The 15,566-nt window shown below is 36.1% G+C and overlaps 1 long non-coding RNA gene across 1 annotated transcript; it reads left to right on the forward strand.

The window, feature by feature from the left end:
• Positions 1-3,526: 3,526 nt before the first annotated feature.
• On the forward strand, positions 3,527-13,747 carry LOC308193435. The gene is made up of 3 exons (XR_013949630.1): positions 3,527-4,793; positions 9,485-9,582; positions 10,979-13,747. It is a non-coding gene; the product is annotated as an uncharacterized lncRNA (long non-coding RNA).
• The last annotated feature ends 1,819 nt before the right edge of the window (positions 13,748-15,566 follow it).

The raw sequence follows: 15,566 nt of genomic DNA on the forward strand, positions 1-15,566 counted from the left end.
AAAATGAAATTAAATAATTATTTTACATTTAAAGAGCCACTTTAAGGATCACGGCATATTATATCAAATACAACAGAATATATTATTAATTTCTTTTTAATCAATATCTATAATGCACATTATTACTGATTATTAATTTATTAAATTGATTACATCAATTAAATGAATAATTGACATACGAATAAACTTTTCCCCTGATGCTGCTACAAATTTATTCTGGAGTTGAACTTGTTCCACTATTTATAATCCATCTGAAGAACACAAGCTCTCAAAGTCCAAAAAAGTATCTTAACTTTTGAGAGATGTTAAGAAAAGGATGATTCAGAAGTCCTTGAGCACTTTTCATCTAAGTAATGTTCTTGGCAAAGTGAACACTTGTCTGGTTTTGAGAAGCGTCAAATGACTTTGTAGTATAACCAGAGTCTAGACTGCTCAATGAGGCGTATATTATTTCTTCCTATTCTCTATAATGGAAGAATTACTGCTTGAATGGTTTCCTCAGCTTAATCAACAGATCAATCTTCCATAGATTTCTAGTACCAGAACAATTTACTTTTATACCCTAACTTTACCTCATTTTCTCCACAATTTAGATACAGGTTTGACTTTTCTTTGTTACCACTATTACATACTAATTTGAGCTCATGTATTAGTACTTACTTCCACTTCCACTTTGACTTTAAACTTGTAACATATAAACAGATCATGATTTTCCAGATCAAACCAAGCGTTTGTTCTAATCTTGCATAGTCTGCAAAGAGAGAAAAATCTGTGCAGCAAGTTTCTTTTTTTCTTTTTTCTTTTTTTTTTTTTTTATTTTTAATATGTTCTTGTGTCTTTGATTAAACCATATAGAATGAAAAACTTCAGGAAAATAAATAAAAAAAAAAGATGTTTCACTAGATCTAAATGAAAAGTCATCTTATACACTAGCTTGCAACAGCAGCTTACACAGCTGGCCATTTTACAATTGCAGTAGCAACATCTTAATTGATCATAAAAGCCTTATGAGCAATATTGTAGACTCACTACATTTATTGACTATGACCCTCAGAGATACAAACTATACACAAAGGAAGAAGTCTTTGGAATGGCAGGAAATGGTAATTTTTTAGCTACAATTTGGCGATAGGAGTTCATAGTGGTTGGGGTCATTTCCTTTCATAAAAATAAGATTTGAAGTACTGGAATCTGCTTTTATCATGCTTATAGAATGTTGCAAAGGCCAGGGTTACTTAGAACGGCTATATTTGTTGTGCTGTGTTCCCAGTCCAGCATATGCCTTCCATATGGAAGGTATATTTAAAGAGACATAAAGCCTATCTACAATTTTGTTCCTATCCTTCTAGTCTTCTTCAGTTCTGTATATTGCTGCAATACATTGGGACTACAGAGGGAAGGATGTTCCTAATATACAATTCCTTCTTGTGTTGTCATACTCCAGTAGATGGAATTTTTCAAATAAGCTAATCACATTCCCTCGGTGCCTGTCTGCCCCTCATACATAAATGTACACAGATAGACCGCTAACTACTAACTAGTTTTGGCAACGCCATCTTCTTCCTTTCATATTTATTATCCATTTAGATTCTTATGCAACCTCTGTCTCATATATTCTGATTTCCCTACCTGGAGGACTTAGATTAGTTTTGTCTGCATCAATTTTAATTTGTCTACAGTATTTAATGAATTTATTTATTTTCAAGATTTGAATTTTTTTTTAAATTAGCCTTCTTTTTATATTCTAATTTTAATAATAAAAAGCTGAAAAGAATAATAAAAAGATGAGCTCTGTCACTGTGACAGGACAGCACCTGCAAAAAAAGACAATAGTTATATTAATAGCATCTATCTAAGAATTAGATCTCAGCTTTCTATTGTTGTGCATGTACATCTCAGTGTATCCTATTTAGCAGAGTGAATGCAACTCTGAGAGTGCATATTTACTTGCTTATTTAATACTTGCTGTTAAGCAAACTACTTTAACTTGAAAAAAAGATGCAGAAATAGGAGTCTAGAAGTAAAATTCAAATTTGTAAAAGAAGATATTTCACCTAATTTTAATAATCAAAAGACAGGTTTAAATGGGTCATCTATTTTCATTTGTAGTCAATGAGGAGATATAAGCATTTCCACAGTTCATTCATGCAACTTGCCAAGGGCACTCCTGTATTAAAAGCCATTTAACATTTTTTTCTCTCTCCATTGACTGTAAAGGAAACAGATATAACTATCTTAAACTAGACCCTTACTGGGGGCACCAAGTCACAGAAATCTGAATTACGCCCAATAGTTTTTGAAGATATATATGCATTTGAACATATCAATACAAAACTTTACTTTTTTTACAGCAGTCTTAATTAAAAAAATCTCTCTATAAAGTATGGAACAATCCCTTTCAACTACAGAGCATTAAAATCTTTTCTCAAATTTGAAAAGAGTGTGAATATTTACATCACAAATATCTAGAAAATCTCACTTTGCTTTGTGAGCCATAACATTTGAAAGAACAGTCTCATTTAGCTTCAGTAAATTGGTTATTCAGTGATTTTTTAAATAATTTTACAGAAAAAAATATGTGAATTTATCTGGCAAAAAAAGAAAGAAGGAGCTTATTCCTATATCTTTATTTAAAGTTTCCTCTATACTCTTGATTATCTTTTTGTTTTGATTGCTAATTATGAACAATTCAAACAAATTAGCCACCCCCCAAAACAAACAAACAAACAAACAAATAAAATATCCACACCCACCTTTTAAAATGGCACTATTTAAAAACAGAAAACAGTGATTAAAATGACAACACTGAGGAATGAAAAAGGAGGTGCTAAAAAACCTTTTTGATGACCTCTTCAGTTATGATCAAATAAGAAAATAAGTAGAATAAGTCTCAAACAGGTTTCCTTTTCCTTTTCTTTTTCTTTCTCCTTTCATTTTCTTTCTCTTTCTCCTTTTCTTTCTCTTTCTCCTTTTCTTTCTCTTTCTCCCTTTCTTTCTCCCTTTCTTTCTCCTTTTCTTTCTCCTTTTTTCTCCTTTTTTTTTTTTCTTTTTTCTTTTTGGGAATCCCTATTCCACTTTACCTGCTTGAATTAATTTAAAAATCTCTCACAGGCATTCTATTGCTCTTTTCTGTATTAAAATGTATTAAAATCTGGTATGTATAGTGCACATTAAGCATACTTGCCACCAGATTCAAATATTTCACAGGCAGCATTATCTGGAATATCCTTCCTAAACTGTAAAAAAGTTCTGATCATTATGAGATCTATGAGAGACAATGATTATATAACCAAACTCAGATGAAATTTGATCTCATATACAAGCTAATCAATAGAATTATTTTTTCTTTCTTATGGTCTTTCATTGTCTTTAAACTAGGAGGTATTCACAAAAGTATGACTCACAGAATTATATATTGACTCTTGTAATTGACATTATGCATATTAGATTGCTACTTCAAGTTGAAGTGAAGATATAATTATATTCCATCCATATGTTTAGGCTCATTGCAGCAGAATTTGAAAATGAGAAAATGAGGAGAAATCTGCTTACAATGTGAGGTATGTCAGATCTACTCTGCTGATAAATTTAAGCTGAAGAAAATTGCATTAATCTACAACCTTGGAAGACACCTCTACTTGTCATGCAGGAAGAAAAGATGGCTTGTTATTCCCCAAGCAAAATTTGTTTTTGCCTTGAATCCTACCAAATATTCTGTTCTTTATGATAATAGATGCGGGCTAGAGCAGAAGGAAATGTCTACAGGAAGACCAGAGAAATGGTCAAAGTTCTCTCTTCATTCTTTTTCTTCCCACTTATTGCAATGCAGTATAACATTTACTGTGAAGGAAAGACTGTATCTTATTCACAAAGCCTGATAACACGAAATTTACTTTTTAAGACTTTTGAAATCCATTTTGAATCCAGTACAAGATCCTTCAAAACATGTTCATTGCTTCTGTTGGTAACATGCTATATTGGGCTTATGTGGCAAGGTAATGGTAGTGGGGGAACTGCAGGGGTGGCTTCTGTTAGCAGAGCCCAGCAGCTGCTTCATGTCAGATCAGAGCCAGCTCCATCTGGCTCCAAAAGGGACCCTGGCCAGCTGTCTGGTGGGATCTGCCACTGGTGGGGGACTCATGTTGGACCATTCCTGAAGGATGCACCCATGGTATGGACCCATATTGGAGCAGTTCATGAAAAGCTGTTTCCTGTGGGAAGCCCATGCAGGATCAGTTCAGGAAGGAGCAGTGGAGACGAAGTGTTAGGGACTGACCGCAGCCTCCATTCCCTGTTCCCCTGCACTGCTTGGGGGGAGGTAGAAGAGGGTGGTTGGGGGGAGTGGGGGGAAGTGATTTTAGTTTGCTTTTAGTTTCTCACTGTTCTAGTCTGTTAGTAATAGTAATGTTAGTAATGCAATAAATTATATTAACCTTCCTACACTGTCTGTTTTGCCCATGCTGGTAATTGGTGAGTGATCTCCTGGTCTTTATCTCAACCCTTGAGCCCTTTGTCATCGTGTTTAGTCCCCTTATTCCTTTGAGGTGGGGGAGTGAGAGAACAATGTAGTGGTTAGTTAGTCATCATTGTGAAACCGCCACACATGCAGTAAATCAATCTATAATCAATCTAACAGATCTAAGTGTAGGTTCATGGAGAAGAACTAAACAGACTTTCCTCCTTTGTGAACCTTACACTGATTTTATTTTATTTTATTTTTTTCCAGAGAATGTGAGCAGGTTGTATACATACAGGCTGTAAAGGAACTTTTTCAGTATTTCTGTGAGTTTAAGGTATACCATGATGTCAACATTGGTGACATTTCTCAACGGGCATCCTTTGCTAAGGCTTCTCTGTATTTAAATACCTTTTTGTATTTAAAGTGAATTTAAAATGCTTTTTGCTTACTCTCACAGTTAGCAAAATTACCTTGATTTCATTGCTTGTTTTGCTGGTGATTTGCAACTGTCACAGTCTGCTGTTTGGCTTGTTCTCTAATGAAAGAAATGTGGTCACAATAACAGCACTTGTACGCAGAGAAATAGATTTATTTGTAATAACAAAAGAAAGTATTAATTATTTTCTTCCCCTTTATATTCTATTGAGGGTGTAGAAATATGTTAAGACATTCACCGTTTGTGTGGTAGAGCAGTCTGACATGCATAACTATCTATAAAAAGGTGTTTGCAATTTAAGTGGAGAAAGAAAGCCCATGCTTCTGCATTATCAAATTGATTTTCCTTAGCAATATCCCTTTTCCTTCTGCTCCTTAAATTCGTATATACTTTCAAGTTCTTGTGCATGAAATATATGACTTTATATGACTTTTCCACTGTGTTTTGTGACTGTCTGATTGAACTAATCTTGAAATTAAATAGAAATGAGGTAAAATGAATTTCTGAGCGTTATCAAGAAATTCTTATGTACAAATTATCTACTGAACTATACTAGTCACTTCCTCTCACCATGCACTTTTAGATCTTTCTAGTTTATTTGTGAGAAAGAACTCTATCATCCACATTCTACTGTAGGACAGCACTTGTAATTTATAGCCATAATTCCAATGAGAAGGCCATACAATGAGTATGCGTGGTGACTCTGAGAAAATACAAAGCTGTAGGATTTTCAATAGTATATTCAACAGTGCTGGGACCTTTTTTTTTTTTCTTTTTTTTTTTTTCCACAGACATTTTTCATCACTTATTTCTGTGGTCTCCCTTCCCTCACTAAATCAAGTTTCCTATTCCTTTCTTATCCCATAACCTGGCACACAATGGCTTCAAAATTTAGCATTTAAATATTTATATTGTATGTCTCCAGCTCAAACTTCCAATCCCAGAGCCAAGTGCATCCACTTTGTTTATATTGCATAAATTCAAAGGCCGAGTGATGATTCAAAATGCACACAATTGTGAGTTAAGAAGTTCTAGGCATGGGATGTTTTTGATCTATATACCTATTTTGCATCTTAAAGGTTTGATTGTTGGTCTGGTGTTCAGAATGTACTTTGGAGTAGACAATATTGCATTATGACTATGTGACTGTAAGTCTGACATTGTTTAAGAGCTGATGCTTAGGTAAGAGTACCATTAGATGGGCTGTTGTGTAGCAACAAACATAGGATGAGTAGGTCCTGGAGATGCTGAAAATAACAAAATAGTAACCTGTGAGAGAACAGTGAGTTTTTTTTCCTTCTGAGGATGCATACCTCTTAGATAGCTATGATAGCTTAGATAGCTTCCATAGATAGCTATGGAATAGCTATATATGGAACTGCAGCTATATTTAAACTGTATACTGCCTGGATGGCTTCTAATACTTTGGGAACTGAGGACAGATCTTACTTTGAATAGTCTCATGACTTAATAGTGAGGTGCTAAACTCATTATCAAAATGATAGCCTGTTTGTTGTTGTTGTTGTTTTTTAATTTCCAAAGTCTGTTGTGAGCAGGAAATGAACTTCATAGGTGATTGCCACTGCAGTAACAGTGGCACAAATAGAATACAGACACTTTAAAGTGAAGATATAGATCTTGTGGGGGATCTCTTTCATCTCACAAGAAAATTAATTTTATATAGTATTTTGTGTAAATGATAATTCTTCTGGATGCTTTGGAGGGTGCACCTCATGAGAGCACAATTACATATTAGGCTAAGCCATATAAGTTCTACATTGACGATAGAAAGTGTAACCAATAGACTCACACAGTTCTCAGAGGAATCAGTAGGAGTCTTTCAGTTGACATCTGTGACCACTAAATTGAGTCATGAAAAATACAGCCTTCAAATGAATTTGCTAAGATTTATTTTTTTTTCAGCAGAGTCTCTTTCTTTCAAATAATATTCTCTGATTGTTTACTTTCTTGATACTGTCCTGAAAGTAGATTCATAGGTGAACTTACATTTCTGAATCCTGTGTTCACCTATCTATGGCATTCAGAAGTGTATAAGTTATCCTACAGATATGCAAGGCTCAAAACAATTAAGTTTCAACCAGTCAGTACTGAGTTGCCCAGTTTCCCTCTTTTGGCATATGCAGAAAAAAAAAATTAAATGTTGTGAAATCAAGTTAGGCAAGTACCTACCCACACCTGAACTTGTTTGTAGTTCACAAAATATTCATTTACTGGTTCATCTAAGCTGTGGTGCCCAAGTGAATAAATGTATACAGATCATGAAATAGAGAATGGTGTTTTTCCCCAGAAGGTATAGGTTGCATCTTAAATGCAAATTGCCTGCCTAAGCATTTTTTTAATACAAAAATCAATAATAATATTACATGTAAAAGGAAATGCATATGAAGACAACAGTCTAACTAATTACAGAATTTGAAACTATCCTCTCAGGGATAAGTTTTCAGGGAACTGCTAGCCATCACTGGATACCTTAGACAAGTTATTTATTAGAGAAGCATTGAATGGCTTCTTGTACAAAATTATGAAATTTCGTATATATTAGATATTTTGCCAGATTCTTGTTAGCTTTGTACCCTAAAATGAAGTTTCAGAAACACAAGTTACCTTTCTTGAGTTAAGTACAGCAGTGTGAAATTTTCTATATTATATTTTCAAAAGTGTTTGGATCATCTTTTCAACTATATTCAAGTAATTAAATGTAAATGTTATTGCCCTGTGTGGTATTCCAAAGTATCTAAATAGCTAACTTCCATTAACATAATGAGAATTTGGTGCAAAGGAATTATTGAGAAATCCAGTAAATTTTTTTTTTTGATGTAAGAACAGATAGTCAAGTCAGTCCCAATTTCATTTAAGAAATGAGTTCCCACTGATCTTTAAAGAGATTAAAAAATGTTAGCTCTTCCTTTACATAGAATGATAGCCTTAATTAAAAAAAAAAAATCATCTGGTTAATATAGTCTTACTTTGTCCATGCTTGTTTTCTTAATATTATTGTTTCTGATCGTACATTTTTGCTCTGAGAAAAACAAGATTTATTCCAAAATAAGAAAAAATAAATAAATACTGTATGTCCTTGAACTGTCCTTGAACCACCTTAGAAAAAGATTTTATAAAAAGAAAAGTCTCATTTGAGGAAATAAAAAATAAAGGTGAGTAAATAAATTCACATTGAATGTTTTCTCAGAGAGATTGCAGGAACACATTTTGGAGCATTAGAGGCTTCGTTTATAGAAGCCCCTTTATCTGGACCAGAAAATACTATTCTTCTGTTATGTATTTTCAGTCAGGCTGAATCTTAATCAGAAGATCTTCCCAGGTGTCTCTCAGACAGTTTATATCATCACTGATTCTCCTCCTGGAGCTTGCACTGCTCTGGGACTTAGTCTGGAACAACTTGCCATGGGTTTGAGTGGGATGGAGTTAATTTTCTTTTTAGAGGCTTGTATGATGCCATGTTTTGTATTTTTTGATGAAAATGGTGTTGATAAGATACTGATGTTTTAGTTGTTGCAGAGCAGTGCTCGCACAGAGCCAATGACTTTTTTACTCCTCGTGCTGCGCTGCCCACAGGGAGGCTGGGGGTGCACCAGGAGATGGGAAGGGACACAGCCAGGAGATGTGACCCAGGCTGACCAAAGGGATGTCCCATACCACATGGCACTTTGCTCAACAACAAAAATGGAGGAAGAGGAAGGACATTTGTGATGGTGTTTATCTTCCCAATAAACCATTAGGCATGAGGAGCTCTGCTTTCCTCAAAGTGGCTGAACACCTGTCTGCTGATAGGAAGTAGTGAATGAATTTCATTTTTTCCTTTGCTGTCATGTATGGCTTTTGCTTTACTTAGTAAACTGTCTTTTTCTCAGTGCATGATTTGGTGTACTATTATCTTTCTGATTCTCTCCCCCATCCCACCTGGGAAGAGAGAGAGTTGCTGTGTGGTACTTAGCTGTGGGCCAGGCTTAATTCACAACACAGCTTAAAAACAGAGCTCTCCATTTCAAGGTTTCCATAAAGGTAAGGTTTTAATTTAGCAGTCATTTCTGGAGTCTGAAATAACACGTGGAGGTATGGACTGAAAGTCTCAGCACACCTGCATTCTAAGTTTATATTATACAGCTGTATAATATAGGTTCATAGATCTGACTCTTTTCTGTGTAGATTGTGTTCCATAAGCATTTACTGCTGGAGAGATATAAACAGATATGAACCTATCAACTGTTGGTAAGCACTCATGAACCTGGGAAAACATAGTGTGACTTGCACTGAATGTTCTTTGTCTGCACCTGGCAACCCGGACTGCAAGAGAATAAAGGTTCAGCAGAAGATGGCAAGAGAGAGAGCTGCCCTGTCTTTTCTGTAGGAGGGACTAATATTCCTCTGTTAGGTCTTTCAGGAGGGGAGGATTGCATCCTCGTCGTGAAAAACAGAACCAGACATGAGTGTGTATGCATGTGACATATGGAGTGTCCAGTCACATTACATCCACTCTTAGATTTGAGTTGCATCCCTTTTTCCCATTTGAAAAAAATGTAAACAATAATATTGCTTGGTGCTTGCCATAGGTGCATTTTTGTCAATGGGTGTCGGAAGTTGCGTGTGCGATTGATGAGATTTGAAGCAAAGACATGAAGGAGCATGCACAGTCTCGGAGACTATTTTGGTAAGAGGACTGCCCAACAGAACCAAATCCAGAGTGGCTTACTTTTTGTTCATGGCAGAATGGACACTGGCACATATTTATTCTGTCAGTGCCTAGATAAATCTGCCAAGGTAAATTATAGAGTTCATTCAGAAAGAAACACGGGTTCCAAAATAAGTACGAAGACTGGAATCCTTGCACAAAGTAGGAGTGTTCCAATATGTAACTGCATCCTTATGTATTTAAAAAAATACAACAAAAAATTCTTATCAGTCTGACAGTTTAAGATCTTCTCTCACTAGCACGGTCCTGTTCTTCAAAAGAGAAGTACACCCCCTCTGGAAAAAGAAAGTTGATAAATCATTCACTGATTTTTATTTTTTTCTAAGCCAATAATTAGAGAATTAATAAATCAAGAGCTTTAGAACTAAATAATCATCTCTTCAAATTAGAAGGCTATACTAAATGTAGCTTTCTGCTATTTATCCAAGTCTCATGAAACTACACCTTTCCACGGTAGGTATCCACTATAAGCAATTCAGTCTCGGTGCTGTAATGCATCCTTTTGTATGTGTGGCCATTATTGCCCTAATTTTGTAGATGGAAAAAAAAAAAAAAAAAAAAGAACAAATAAGCCCAAATAACTTGCATGAATTCATAAAAAGAGAGCTCCATGGGAAAATAAGTCTTGAGTCCTAATGCAGTGACTCACATAAGACCCTACCTGCCTTGAACAAATCTGTGGAAGGAGTTTTCTCCCATTATACCTTCTAGTATAAAATATTAAAATCAATGAACAAGAAATGAGAACAAAACAACAACAACAACAAAAAAACACCACCATATTGCTATTCATTTTTTTAGTCCTTTAATATTCCTGTAGTTACAATGATGATATGCATTACTGGTTTATTATATGTTAATGAAAATGATTGGACTTTATGACAGCAGAAAGGATGCCAGATATTGAGAAGGTTCAGCATTTCAAGTGGGTCAGTCCTGTAGCTCATGCCATTCAGGCTACTTTACTCTTAAATCATTCATTTTATGAGGTTGTTCATTTTGATTTATCATTTTGATTTGTTTGATCATGGTGTATGATTTATCATCTGTTGGTCTGGAAAGAGAAACTCGGTAAGCAGAGATACTGTTCAAGTCAGTTGCTCTTTGACCTTTACCCTTCCTTCCTGCCATGATGCATATTTAATTTTTCTTTTGCCAAATATGTGTATTTGGGTGAAGACTTTTTTTTCTTTGAATCTGTTAATGTTTGCCCACAAAAAAAAAAAAAAAAAAAAAAGAAAAGGAAAAAAGGAAAAAAGAAAAAAAGGAAAAAAAGAAAAAATAATATTTCTTGCTTGAAATATGAAATGTAGTTTCAAAGTTACAATTCTTTGGCTTCTCCTTTGTCTTTCAGTGTTGCTTTGTGAACAACACTATGAATTACACAGCCTTGTATCATCTCTTTTCTGAGAGACTTGAGTAAGAAAAAAGAAAAAAAAAGGAGGAAAAAAGAAAAAAAAAAGAATCTCTATGTGGTTGATCTTGCACATTTTACAGATAATGGCTTTTCTGGGGCTGTATCGTTCAGAGATGGACATATTTTAATCTCTAGGAATTTTAGAGCACCTGAAGTTAAAACAACAACAGAACATAATTCTCATCTAGTAAGGACATTGATTTTCAGAATGACCCTTCTGTGACATAATTACTCCACTCCATTTTACCGTCAACATCCATGAGAACAGAGATTAAACAAGATTGAGTGCTTCTGAAAATCTCACCTTTATTGTCAGTGAGGAAATCATTCTAGATTACCACTTTGCCTGACGCTTTAAGGAATCACCATGAAGACCCTTGGAAGGGAGAAGAGAAAAGATAAGGAGACCTAGAAGCACTCTACCTTCCTGCAGCTATTTGGAAAGTTCTTCAGTCAAAGTAACCCATTTGTTTGTGAAAGTTGATCATTGACTTTATGCCTGAATGTTATTTAAGATTATTAATTCTATTTCAAACTGGTTATTATATGTAAATTAAAGCATCTCACTCTAAGAAAGAAAGCAATGATGGCTTTTGATGATAGGAGTGCAATGACAAAATAAATGTATATTTTTACTAACATTTTATTTATATATTAAGCAAAACTTCTGAATACATAGTGGATGTGTCAGAGGCTTTATATAGTGAAAGCTATCACCCTGAAGATAAAGGTTAAGACTGCCACCAGCAAAATGAAAGTCTTTTTCATATTTTGTGTGCATGTACCTTGTACATATATGAACAAGAATTGTGCTGAAATAGTTATAAACTTAATAAAAGGAGTGGGAAAAGGAGATGACCAAAGTCCTGTTTTTTTATACCCAGTGGAAAGCAGAGGCTTGGTAAACACAATACCCTAACATTTAAAATTTTTCAGACTCTTGGAGTGCTTTTTATTTTCCTTTAGAAGCATTTCAGCTACAAATAAAAGTCATTTGTATATAGGTAGGAGTTTCCTACTACATAATGGAGAGTTAATATTTATATGACTCAAGGGTCCTCACCATTAAGAGCTAAGTACATGCAAATCCTAGTGAAGAAATGGAAGTCAGAGATAATGTGAACTGGATCCAGGTAGGCAGATTTCTCTTCTATAAAATGCAAACCTAGTGATGTGTTAAGGTTATGTTATCTACTGATATTTCCAGAGGTTAATTTTCTTTCTTAAAGAACTTTAAGCTAGTAGCAGCTGTCTTGAGCTATCTGCATGTGGCAGACAAACACCTTCTGTGGACACATTTGGCTATCAAGCTAATCTGCACTGTCTCATTGCTGCATGAATCATCTCATCTCCCTGTCTCTCTTCTTTGTCTTGTCTTTTACTTCAGCTGTATGTTCTTTGCATTAGGTATTATATTTGAGTTCTGTGGAGTCAGCATATATCACATTATGGCATCAGAATAGTCTGGATATAATATATGGGGACATAATCTTTGATGTTTTTTCCATGTGTTGTCACAAATAAATGATGAGAATAATAAGAGGACATCATTAGGAGAACTTCATACGGATTTCAGTTTTATTTTCCTTGTGATAAGAGTATTCTGTAGGATGGGAGATTTTGGCCCACTGTTCTTTTGACATCTTGTCATAGGACAGAAATATTAACATATAACAATATTATATTAAATCAATGACATTCGCTTAAGCAGAAATAATGCCTTCATAAAATATGTATTCTCAATATCTAATCAGGAAAGATATCTTTACAATAAATATTCTTCACATTCTAGCTATTAATATTTTATATACATGCAACCAAATATATTGAGGAACAGCTGGAACTGTGCATTCTTTTGTTAGTCTATCCTTTATGCATAGAGTCAAAACTAGGAAATATATATGCTTAAACAAAATGGTTCTCTTTTTCCTAGGATTTAAACCTAGATTTTCAGATTGGTCCATATTAAAATAAACTGGATGTTCTACTAGATAGCTTAGAAAAAAAATAGTCTAATTTATAAAGTCACATTTCTGATCTTCTGTAATTTTGTCCCAAGGGTTAGTTTCATGTTCATTCCTCCTTCCCTTGGCCAGAATGAACATTTAGTGAGATGAAATATAGTACTGCAGAAATCCAAAATATGACATAAATGCAAGGGATGATACTGATGAATGGACTCATTTTTATGTACTATACTGCAGGGCTACCTAACATTATTGAGTCTTCTTTGGGATGCCTTATTCTGTATATTGGCTTCTCTCTCTCACTGTTCAAGAATATTTCTGTTGTACAAATTCTTATCAATTAATTGTCATTGATTTTCTAGTTTAATTTATGAACCCAGGGATTAGATTATTATGGTGGGTTAGCCTTGGCTGACTGCCAGGGGGCCCACCAAACCATTCTCTCACTCCTCCTCTCTCACTCTTCCTCCTAAACAGGACAGTGGAAGAAAATGAAAAGGTTTGAGGGTCAAGAAAGGGAGATCACTCACCAATTACCATCATGGGCAAAAACAGACCTGACTTCAGAAAGATTCATCTAATTTACTGCCAATTAAAGGCACACAGGCTGTGACCCATAGCCCATCTCCAGACACCAGCGTGGAGGCCTGCACTCACCTCACTCATGCTGGCCCCCCACACCCAGTAGCTGGTTTGAGAACACAAACTGCTCCTGTCCCATGGCTGGGAGAAGGAGACCCCCCCCCACTCACTTCAGTAGCTGGCACCAAAGGCTGAGGTCTTCTGCACCCCTGGCCTGACTCCAGTAGCTGGCACATAGTTCATTCACAACAATCCCCCAGTAGCTTGTGTCTGGGGCTTACAGCTCATGGGGCCCTCCCTAGGTCTAGGGAGTGCCCTTCAACTACTGCACCAGTAGCTGTCACCACAGGCCAGGGGTGCCCATACACCCAGTCTGACTCCAGTAGCTGGCACCCAGTTCACTCACAGCAGCCCCCTCAGTAGCTGGCACTCTGGGCTAAACATCTGTAGGACCCTTTCAGATCCAGAGAACTGTGGCATCTCCAACTATTAATAATAGGACCCTCACTTGCTGCAGAAGCTGGCACCACAGTCCACAGGTGCCTATACCCCCAGCCTGACTCTAGTAGCTGGCACCAATTCCACTTGCAAACACACAGGTCCCACCAGCAATTGGTGCTGAGACCCCCACAGTCATTCCAGTTGCTGGCTCTATGGGACGGGCTACCTTTCACCAACCTGACTCCGGTAGCTGGCATTGAGTTACACTCACCCACATCCAGGTCTCTCCAGTAGCTGGCACTTTATCCTTGCAGCTCATGTACATGTGGGAGAAAGAACAGAAATACATGGAGAAATAGTTAGGAAAAGGATTTAATGAGAGAAAGATATAAGAACACAGGGTGTAGTCACCTTCCTGGGGTCCTCCATAGGCTACCAGGGTGGATATCTGTTCTGATATGGTCCTCCGTGGGCTACAGGAGGAAAACCTTTACTGTTGTCTTCTCCACACAGGTTGCATGGGAATCTCTGCAATGGCACCTCCTCTCCCTCCTTCTTCATTAACCCCTGGCAGTTTTACATTAGCCTGTATTTCTCACTGTTGTTTTTTTGTTCGTTTGTTTGTTTTTTTTTCCCTAACCCTTCTCTCTCACAACTATCTCACAGCATTTTTTTACAATTTCTTTAATATATTATCACATAGTCACCACCAGCTTGGCTCACAGATTCAGCTTTGGCCAGCAGGAGGCCCATTGGAGCTGGCTAGAATCAGTTGTGTCTAGCACGGGACAGACCATAGCCTCTGCTCAGAGTCCATCTCTACAGTCCCTCACTACCAAAACCTTGCCATTTACACCCAACACAAATAATTTCCAGTTTCCAGCTGATTTTTCTTCTTGTTCAGCAGCAGTGCTTCTTGCCAAGTCAGAGGTAGGAAAGAGAGTAACTAATTGTACTGCTCTTGTAGTAGGTGATGTGATACTACAGATCCTGACATATATACTACAGATCCTGTCATCCTATAGGCAACAGCAGTGGACTAATGTTCTTAGAAGTAGATGGCACTGAGAATTACAGAAATATTATGTTAATGAGCTTCAGCAAATAGATGATAAATATGTATAATATCAAGAAAATCTGGAAACAAACAAACAAACAAACAAACAACTATGGAAAGTCAGTCAGTAACAATATAGCAAAACCATCTTACCCAGTAAAATAAACTGGGGATTGTACTAGAATTTCACTAATGTGAATGATCATCTCATTGATACAGCGGTTCTGTAGTAAAGACCTTCTGTATGCAAATTTATTCAATAGTGCCTGCAGGAATTTTACAAGAGCTGGGAACTGCTACCTCTGCAGAAACAGCTAGCCAAGGAAGAATGACTGATTAAACTTATCTTACCTGTATGGGAAAACTTTGATCACAGTTTTCACTGAGCAAAAGAAACAAATATTGAATGAAGGACCAAACTTGTCACTTTGCTTTTAGGTAAGCAATAGATCCAAGGTTCCCCTGGATTTTGAAGCCA

Source organism: Anser brachyrhynchus, assembly GCF_964034855.1.
Source record: "Anser brachyrhynchus genome assembly, chromosome: 3".
Classification (NCBI taxonomy): Eukaryota; Metazoa; Chordata; class Aves; order Anseriformes; family Anatidae; genus Anser; species Anser brachyrhynchus.